Consider the following 9,745-nt stretch of genomic DNA (forward strand, 5'->3'; position numbering starts at 1 on the left):
AACCACAGGTTTTGCTATCCAGTTGCCTTTTGGTCCCCTATTAAAGCAGATTTCAGGGAGTGTATTATAAGATTCCGCTGCATGGTTGAACTGACTTGCAGTATGAAACAGAAATGTTTATTGATTTTTATTTTTTTTTTTTTTGATGTGTAAAATTGAAGGAGAAGGTTGAGTTGTGTTGTTTTTTTTGTTTGTTTGTTTTTTTTACCAAAGCCAAACTAGTCTTCTTGGTACTTAACCAGAAAACATTTGTGGATGAAGATCTAGAATTTAAACTTGTTTGGGAATACGGTAGAATTCCAAAATACGCTATTCAGTTGTTTCCATTCTCATCTAGCTTTCCTGAAATAAAAGGAAAGTTAAGTATATACATAGTACCCTGGTATCAGAATGTTGTGCTCTTTAAAAATCTAGCTTTAGTGGCCAATTTTGCTGTAGAGAAAGAGTATAATGTTAACACTGTTCTTTCTTGTGTTAAGCAGATATTGTCAGCTACCAATCTGGTTGCACAGATTACATTTATTTATTTATATATAGTTATGGAAATGTTTTTGATTTACTATAAAGAAAGAGTAGTCTTTAAAAATGGTAGTTTAGGGGTGTGAGTAAGAGGAGTTTATGAATCTCAAATTATTAAATGCATTTTTTTTTAGTGGTCAGCTGGAATTTTTCTTGTTACAAAAATGGTGAGTTATGGCAAATGTTTTATTTTTAACTGAATTTCTTTGTCACTTAATCATGAACATTTTTTGGAAGAATGTTTTGCTTGTGATTATGGTTCGTGCAGCAAATTCTGTAACTGTCTTAAAACTTATTTCTGTGTAATGGGAGATACAATGACTTGAGAAGATCAGGGAAAACAGGAAGTCTTTATTAAATTTTTGTAGATTCAAGAATAGGAATTTATTGGAAATCAGCAGTACTTTGGGATGTAAATGATCCTTTCTACTTTTCCAAGATAAGGAAATACTGACATTTTAGGTATCTTTGGTAGAATCAGAAAAAAAATGGGTAATTTGTGATAATAGTAAATGGGTAATATCTACAACTGAAATATTTTTTCACAGATTTTTATAGTCACTAAAATCAAATCCATTCTGGGGGCATGCCAACAAACTGATTTTATTACGAAAACTGTGCTGTCAGCACCAACTGTTCAGTGCATCAGGTTCCAAATCCTCATTATCCATCCTCTTCTTTGATTGGTTTGGCCTAAAAGTAATAAACGTGGAACCTTTCTTTTTGTCTTAAAACTCCTAAGCCTTTATTGTTCCCATTTTCCTCTTGTTTTTATAGCTAAATGGTGTGTGTTTAAAGCTGAGATTATGTGTAATTATATAATGGTAAGACAAGGGTCTTCTAGAAAAACAGTGCCTTTTCTGAGTACATGACTGTAAGAATTAGCAATACTGTGAAGTCTGTTTAAAAATGAATTCTCTATACTATTTGAAGTGTGATTCTAGATTTGAAAGCCAGGTTCAGTAGTGGTTTGTAGAAATAAACAGTTCCCTAGACAGCAGGCTATAAAACAAGTCAGTGTTAAAATATGCAGTAACATCTTTCAAATGTCTGTATAGTATTAGACTACTATGCCTGCCTGAATTCTCTCTCAAGATTCAGATCATAACATCTGTTTGCAGTTTTGTTCCCTGATAGGTATAGGAATGGTAGAGATGAGTAGAAAGTAAAGGGTTTTCTGGAGGTCTTTACGTCCAGCCCTCCAGAAGAGGCAAGTTTGCAAATGTCATTGCCAAAAGCCTGCCTCCATGTTCATATCATCGCCTCATTTTGTTCCATATACTCTTTATTCTGTTATGCAAGTTGATCATGAAAATGTTTACCAGTCAGTTGTCCAGTTGGCTAGGTACATAAATTGAGGCTAAGATTTCCGTGGACACAAGATAATGTACCACAGTTATAGTGGTACAGTGTAGTATTATCGTGTATAAGAGCTTCTGTGCACCCCTGAACTTCATCTGTGCCTTATAGAAAGCTGCGTGGAGTTGACTTACAAATTAGTGGGAGAGCTGTTAAAGTATTTGAGGAAGGTGTGTGTGCAGGTTTAAAGCAAGGCAAGGCTGTTTGATATGACAGTATTGGAGCTATGTTGGCCAATAAAGTAGCTAATCTGTACATGAGTTGCTGTTCTAAACTCATGTGCCTTCTCCTGACTTCACGCAGTGCTCTGATTATTTTTCTTTTGCTTTACAATGCCATTCTCAGCCTTTTAGCAGCTTTTCTCTGTTCCCTTGAGCTCTGAGGACACCATTGAGAAGAGCAGAAAGCCCCAAACAAAAAAAACCCCAAACCCTTCACTTGCTGTTCTTGCTTAAATTTACACTTACCAAAACTCTCCTAAACGTTTCAGGTGCATTTGACTTGGTGAAATCAATGGATAATTTAAAAACAAAACAAACCAATAGTCTCTCTCTCTTGGTTTTCCTGCCTTACCCATGTTGCTTACAGTAAACTATTCTGTTAGCAACCATATGCATCCCAATAAAGGTTTTAAAGTTTGAATTGAGACAGAGACTGTCTCAGCTCTTGGCCAGCAAATGCAAAGGAAGTTGGCCATGTTCCCTCTAGTTGCCAGAAAAGCATGAAAGCTGAGGCCTTTCCTCTGTCAAAGAAAAAGGGAAGCTCTGATCTTTCTGCATACAGATTTTTGCAACTATTGAGTTTCTGACCTTTTCTTGGGAGGACTTGTCTGTCTGTTCCTTGCTAGATGTGGCCCAAAGCCCCCAGGAAAAGACCACCTCTAGTCTACAGTGAATTTGTATAGATCAACCTGGGCTTTTTCCTCTGATTATCAGTTTAACTGTGCTTTTTTTTCCTCTCTAGTTACAGTCTTTAAATATCAACAGAAAAAAAGCCACCTCTACAGGAAAATGGGTTTTATGCATGTGGCTCGTTTTTGTTATTCATTCTACTAAATCTAAAGGCCTGCTTGCTTCATTTTTTTTTTTTTTAATATTTGATGTACATATGAGTGTATAATTAAAAGAGCATAGATGTTTTTGTCATCTAGTATTGTACTATTTATTGTGGTTTTGGGTGTAGGCACTTCCAATACCTGTTGCTCTCCCAAACAGGGCTTTAAAACTTGTATTATTCAGGTAATTGTCAGTCCATACCTCTTGCACATTCTTCTTACCATAACTATACCCAAGACTATACCGAGGTTGCTATGTAATTTTTTCTGGTGGGTGAATCATGAAAATCAAGCAAGTGTTTTGGTTTTTATGGTTATTATAGGTGACAATTATGCACACCTGAATTATGTACAACTGTTACACAGTTATATAAATAATGTACACCTGACTGTTGGCTTTTTCTCTATAGTTATGGTGTATTTTCTATAGTGGGTATAGTCTTTATTTTTCAGAGAGGTCACATGTAAAATAAGAAGTGATGAAATGCATATGTTGTATTTTCAAAAATATGTTGAAACGTTATAGTAATATTAGTGTTATTACTTCCGTAGCTGTTTCTGCTTTTATAACAGCATTAGAATGCTTAAATAAAAAGAGTCAGCATTAATGAGCAGTTATTAAAGCCAGAAACCTATACAGAATCCATGAAGACCTTAGTGTGAGGAGTGCACTGTCTGTTTCTAATTTAACCTGTTCTCAGATTACTCTCAGGAACTGTTTGAAGTTCATCAAGCACTTTGAGAGGTCTACAGTAGATTTTAGTTTTGAAGATAGAGCTTGCCTTTCCTAAACTAAATTTTATTCTGCTGATTTTCTTAAAGGTAGTAAAAAGGGAAATCAGTATTCAATAAATAATTTTTGATAGCTTTGGAAGTCAATAGAAAGATTTCTTGAATATATAGGGGGGCTGACTGTGACACAGTCCTTGCTAAATTATCAGGAGCAGGTCTAAGGAAGCACTTAACAGTTCGCAAGAAAAGTTCATAATAAAATAAGAGGACTACTGATTTTAAAAACCAAACAAACCAACAAAAAAGCCTCGGAACTTAAGGGATGACAATTGATTTGGAAAGGGAGGAAATGAAAAAGATCTGCAGGAGGAGGAGGTAACTGTTTTGAGGCGTGGCAGTAGCATGCCTAAGAAGACAGTTGAACAATATTTAATTTGGAATCTCAAAGAACAGGTTAATCTGCTTTCATTTGCATATGCTGGTTTTATATGTTGTTTCTTCATAGGTCTAGATTTATTATTTAATCTACTGTTATCCATGAACTTTATTCTAGATGTATAGGTACTTTTTTTTTTTTCTCCTTGCCTCATTTCTAACACATGACCTGCTTCTTTCTTGTTGGCTTCCTAAGGACCAGAAACTGACATAAGGGAAAGCAATACCATCCACATTAGAAACTGTTATTACTTAAAGAACTCCGTATAATATGCAAGATATTAGTTGGGAAAATGGAGAGCTTCAGACTGCCTGTTGCACCTTGTGAGGTACAGGTGATGATACCCTCACAAGTATTCAAAAACACTTTCTCTACATGTCTTCAGTGAATTTGACCAGTTGTGGTAGGCCACTGGTACGCATCAAACTGTCTTGAAACACTTTTTTGGTTTTACACTGTTTTGAAACATTACATAGGTTTTTGTTGTATGCAGAGCACTGTTGCTAGCATCAGCTGTTGTTTTGTTCAAAACTATGAAGATTGCACAGATCATTAGTTTTCATTGCTGCTTTGTCTGCCCTCAGGGATCTTTTCTCATGCTAGTTATTACGTGATAATGTGCTCAGTTGCCTGCTAAGGTCATCATTGAACGATCAGTCCTGCAGGTGAGCCTCCTGCATCTACAGGTTTTTCCCCTCAGTGAGATGAAGTCAGCATTGTTATCTTGCCCAAGAGAAGCTTGATTGTAAGACCTTGGGCTGCTCCTTATCTTCCAGTTTGCTGCTTCGGTACCAGCTTGATAGTGTTTCATTCAGTGTTTCAGAGTAACCTCCTTGTCCCAACTCTTGGCCTTGCTAGTGACATGCAAGAGCCTATATTCATTGTGCTGTTCAAGTGCTATTCGATCATTAAATTTCCTCTACTTCTTTCTATCATTTGTGGTGAGAAAATGATTGTGGCTGATGATGAGGCCAACGATCTCTCTCATGGGGGAGCCGCAGGGAAGGACAATGGGAGGATGAGCCAGGGGTTGAGGCTCTGCCAAAGCCAACTCATCCCAAGACCAGCACCAGCGGGTGAGTCAGGTCCGATGTCAATCTGACGAGCCTGGTTAAAAGGTCAGGAGCAGTGGAGGACAGGGCCTGGGCCCAGAGCTGCCAACAACTTAGCTCAGCCGGGCCTGGGGGGGACAGTCCTGAGCTGAAATGGCTCCTGAGCACCTTGGTGGGGGTCACAGGTGGGGCCGATTATGGCATTTAAGGACTGGGTGTCCTCAGGGCCCTGATGCTCCCTCTGGCAGACATCTGCAATCATCCCGTCCTAACGTTGCATATCATTGTGCTAGTTGCAGCATTGATTTGTCGTTATCATGCCCAAGTACGTTAAAACAGAGTAGTTTCATCTTCTTTAACTGTTACAGCAGAAATAACCTTGAGCGTTTCAGCATGTATTCGCTGGTTCGTTATCTTTTACAGTCCTTTTGTGGTTGGGTTCTTTGGCTTGTTTAAGTGTGGCACTGACTGTTTCTTCTCTAGTGCTTTCCCTTCTCCTCTGCTCCATCTTAGGGTATACATCAGGCATATGTATATGCCTCCTCCCTTCTAGGACCTTTTTGAGCTAAATATAAGGATATTAAGTAATGTGATAGCAGCAGGAATGCACAATCAAATGGATGTAAACTAGTCTTTTTGCTTGACTGAGAAAGTGTAGCCTGTATAAGTAACGCTCATTTTTACATATATTATTACTGAGGCATATGAATATCGAAACATACGTGTATCTAGAATGAAAAAAACCCCCAGCATTCACTAGTAGCATTTTCAGATTTTAATGAAGCAGTGTTATTTGGATACTAGCAGAGTTCTGGCACATATTGCCACTTATGTTAAAATAAAAAAGGGTGTTCCAGAGAAGGAAATAGCCTTTTCCAAATCATGACCGCATTTTTTAGCCTGGTTTCTTGTGGAAATAACTTTGCAAAGTTACACTGTGTCTGTATGTCTTTTCTTCCAACTTTAAACTTGGCCTGTAGCAATCAGGTTTATTACAAAAGTGCAGATCTTGAAGATGCTAAAGACTCAGCAAATTTCAAGCAAATGTTACTCAGGTACAGAAGAGAAGTTCTGTAAATCATTCTGGCTGTGGAGAAGTTGCTGTTGAGAATTCACACATTAGCAAAGGGTCTGTGTAGGAGAAAGTCCTTAGTAGTACTCCAGCTGTAAGGAAAAGTTGCAGCTGAACTGGTATCTCCTTAGACATCGCGATTATTCAGAATTCATTACTTCTAGAAGTAACTAAGGTATAACCATGATAACTTGGTTATCATGTGTGCTGTTTTTCGCTGTACCTTTAGCTACTGAATACTCTACATGGATGTTAAATATCCTTTGAAATGCTTGTCCGTTAATTTTACCAACAACTTCACTGTGTTAAAATTGCATTCCATCTATTCAGCTGAAAGTGCAAGAGCTTTTAAGAAATGTGACAAACTGAACAAGTGGTTGTTTGTGTTAGATAAGTATAGAATTAGCTTTTGCCACACATTCTTATCCCAGTTGACTATATCATGAAGACTGGACTAGACTAAAAATCTGGCATAAAGTCCCATCTTATCAAGGAAGCGGATTTTCATGTTTATAATTCCAAATTCTTACTATTCTTGAACAAAGGGCCTTGACTGTACTACCTGAGAGTGAGTTATTTTGTGACGGCTGCCCTCAAGTTGAACACTTGCTGAAGGTTTTATCCCAAAAGAAGGGGTGAAGTCCAAATGCACAGTTATAAGCTGCAGGTTCTAAACAGGAACCTTGCAAGTAGTCAGAAATGCTTAATGGAGTACTTTGATAGAGGCTCTGAAAGATAACCAAGAAAAGCAAATAAATCTGCATTTGCTCAGCAAGGATATAAGCATTCATTGCACTCATTTTAAAGGTCCTCAAATAAAGGATTGCCTGAATGTCTCATAATCATATATGGAGACATGCTATGTTGATCATCAGGCATGTTTCTCCTTCAAATACATTAAGTTGTTAAAGAAATGCAAGTGGAGCTTAAGGAACATGGAAGCTGCTGTGAACATACAGTTTTCTCTGTGTCTGGTTCCATTTACCTTAGAAGACATAACAGTATATTATAAAAGAAACCTCCTAGTTTTGATCCTGGGTGTATTTCTTATGTTAATGTAGTAAATATCTTGCAACATGCAAAAAAATAATTTGCAGTTGTGTGGTGACTTGCTGCATGCACATTTAATTCTGGGAAGAGCCAGCATATTAGAGATTACTTCATGGCTTGAATGAGTCAGGGTGTCAGATGTCAGGGTGGACTTTCTCCCAGAGAATGATGTGGTTGATAAAGCCGTCGTGGCAAAAAAATGAATGCAGTGTTGATTTGCTGAGCAAATATTGTTCACTATATTTGAGTAGTGCTGTTATCAATGTCACAGTGCTTAATGTTTTAGCTTAGTGCTAGGAATGTTAGAACAGTGGTAGTATATAGAAATTGTTTCATGTATTTTCAGGGATGTTTGATCAATAGTCTTCTGAAAATGACATCTTTCTCAAGCAGATAATTAATTACCCTCTAAGCAAAAAACACTTTTTTTTTTTCCTCCTGCATTCTCTATTAGGCATGATAATAATATGCAGATGAAATAGCAGATGTTCAAAAGAAAGTGAAAATAATAAGAAACTATATATTATGATTCCAGAGTGAATTGTATGAATAGATCAGGAATGGTACACAAAGAAAATTCATTTTGAGAAAGTGCAAGAGTGAAGCAGAAATTTAATAATGTTAGTCTTCTTTTCTTTGCTTTTCTAGAACTAGAGTGTAAATGCATAGATTCGCAAATGACTGAACTCTTGTTCACATGCACATTAGCTTTTCATTTTTATTTGAAACATATAGCAGGGTTTCAGACTTACTTTTGTTGCAGTTATGACAGCTGAGCAATAATATATGTTATTACTCAAGTAATGTTTTTAATAGGACTACTGTGGCTTAGCATAATGTGAATAGAAGTGTTAGCTTGGGTTTACAGAAGATAAACTGTAGTGATATATGCACTGCTAACATACCATCAGACATTTTAGCAGTCAGAAGTATTTTTATTACAGGTTTGTTCTGTTCTTACCAGTATGGCTAGAATTACAGCTAATGCAGGACAGTGAGAGAGAAGGAAATGAGAGAAAACTTGGGTACTCACACAAGAACAGTGCTGTGAGGAAGAATGAACAAGATGAGGAACCTGAGGTGTTCTTGTTTATTGTGTGACCTGGTTCAGAGTGATTTTAAAACTTTGGCAGAGTGACAGTTTTTTATGGCAAGGTGCAATTGCGGTTTATTGAAATATGTTTGTGTGCCACTTTTAAGTCCCTTAAAGGCATGATTTCACATTGGGCAAAAATGCTAGATGAGCTCAAAGGGGAAGGCTACCTACCAGAGGTGCTTTGTTGTTAACTGGAACTACATAAGAAAGAGGATTGCCAGGGCTGGAGATTCCTGCTGGGGGACCCAGGGATTTCTGCCTTGACATGCTAACCTCTCTAGTATTACTTTAGGAAAAGGGAGGATGAGAGGTAGTGGAGTTAGGATATTTGGGGAATGGTTCTTTACCTCGAGGCTGAACTGTCACAAGCCACTGAGCTAAGGCTTGTAGATCCTCCAGATCAGTACTTGTTATTGTAGTTTCCAGGTAAGTAAACCTAATTCTGTAGAAGCTGATGTGCTGGTTTGTATCACTGCTGAAGCTTGGTTCTTAGTGCAAGGAGAGAAACCTTTCCAGGAGACATAGGTGGTTCTCCAGGCAGAGCATAGAGTGTCGTTGGCATGCTGTTATGTCTGAATGCTGCCACTAATCTGAAAGGATCAACCTCCTGTAGGTCTGGGCTGGTGGCTGGCTGACCAAAGCATTAACTTCTGAAGGCTTGAAGCAACTGACTTAGACACAAGGTAGCGTCTCTGAAAGCGTCTTTCACAGGTGTAGCAGGGAGAGAATGGTGTGCTAGTGTGAATCTGGTTGGATTTTTTTTTTTTTTGCAAGTGAAGGCCTGAGTCAATTTCCTACTTATTTTCCCTTCACATTCAGGAACTCATCTGGCTTTCAAATAATATATTTTTTACTTCTCATGTACTGAGTTTATTTGTGATAATGATTTTTTGAAGAGTGAGTTTGATAGAAACTAGAATGGAGGGAGTAAGTATACCATGTTTACAGATGACATTAGTATGTAGTCCCAGCTTACTGTTGACTTTTTAGAGGCATAAGCAGTTCATGTGGCAGATTTTGAGTGTAATAACCAAGTTCTATGATGGGGTTACAGCATTGGTGGATAAGGGAAGAGCAACCACCATCATCTACTTGGACTTACACAAAGCATTCAATGCTGTCCCACATGACATCTTTGTCTCTAAGTTGGAGAGACTTGGATTTGACAGGTGGACCACTCAGTGGCTGGATGGTTGCACTCAAAGAGTTGTGGTCAACGGCTCAATGTCCAAGTAGACACCGGTGAAGAGTGGTGAGCCTCAGGGGTTAGTATTGGGACCAGCGCTGTTTAACACCTTTGTTGGTGACGTGGACAGTGGGACTGAGCGCACCCTCAGCAAGTTTGCTTATGACACCAAGCTGTGTGGTGCGGTCG

Source organism: Leptosomus discolor, chromosome 6, assembly GCF_034619465.1.
Source record: "Leptosomus discolor isolate bLepDis1 chromosome 6, bLepDis1.hap2, whole genome shotgun sequence".
NCBI lineage: Eukaryota > Metazoa > Chordata > Aves > Leptosomiformes > Leptosomidae > Leptosomus > Leptosomus discolor.